Raw genomic sequence first — 1,011 nt, forward strand, 5'->3', positions numbered from 1 at the left:
TTTTGGCCCCCCCATTAGAGACAGCTGGAGAAAGAAGAGGAGGGGGTCCCAGATATGTGTAGAGGGGCCTGTGCTCTGAAGGATACCACACACCCCTCAACAGCACGGTACACAGACACACCGCTTGTGCAGGATGAACACGCTTCTAACTGGAAGGGAGCTTTCTAAAGGACACTTGCATCTGTCTAGGGACAAAAGTTCTAGTAGCATCCAGCACAGACCCTAACACTGCAACTGCTCTCCCAAAGCAAAATTGCCGTACAAAGTACTTTGTTCCTTTCGACAGATTGTTCTCATTGCCACAGGTCCAAGTGAGGCCACCAGTCAAACAAACAAATACCTCCTGCACCAGGCCAGCTAGAGAAACCTTTCAAAAGACGGTCCCTCTTCCCTGAAGTAATTCATTTATGGTTCCTGAAATCACGTTGACTGTCATTTGAGAACTGGTGGAGCTTAGAATGGATTCCTCTGACCCCTGCATCTTACACCTGAGGTCGCTGAGACAGGAGCAGGGCAGAGGGACCTGGAGCTTCCCCCGCTTGTTGCTCACAGACCCTGATGGAAGCACTTGGCCTTGCCGCCTAGAGCTGCACCCTGTGTCTCCATCACGATTTATCACATATTTTTTGTTTACCCACCATGATTCCATGTGGCTTTTTGTAGTCTAGAGATTAGAAACTCAGGTTAGGGGCGCTGGGTGGCTCAGTCACTTGAGCGTCCAACTTTGGCTCAGGTCATGATCTCCCGGTTCATGGGTTCGAGCCCTGAGTAGGGCTCTGTGCTCAGGGCTCGGAGCTTGGAGCCTGCTTCCGAACTGGGTCCCCTTCTTTCTGCCCTCCACTACTTGTGCTCTGTCTCTCTGTGTCTATGAAAAATAAATAAATGTAAAAAAAGTTAACAAAAAGAAAGTCATTTTTATAGCTGTGAACCAAAAGTTAAAGTATTGGGAATAAAACTCCATTTTCAATAATAGTAGCAATGCAATCAGATACAAATAGAATTTCAAGGAAG

This window comes from Suricata suricatta, chromosome X (genome assembly GCF_006229205.1).
Source record: "Suricata suricatta isolate VVHF042 chromosome X, meerkat_22Aug2017_6uvM2_HiC, whole genome shotgun sequence".
Taxonomy (NCBI): Eukaryota; Metazoa; Chordata; class Mammalia; order Carnivora; family Herpestidae; genus Suricata; species Suricata suricatta.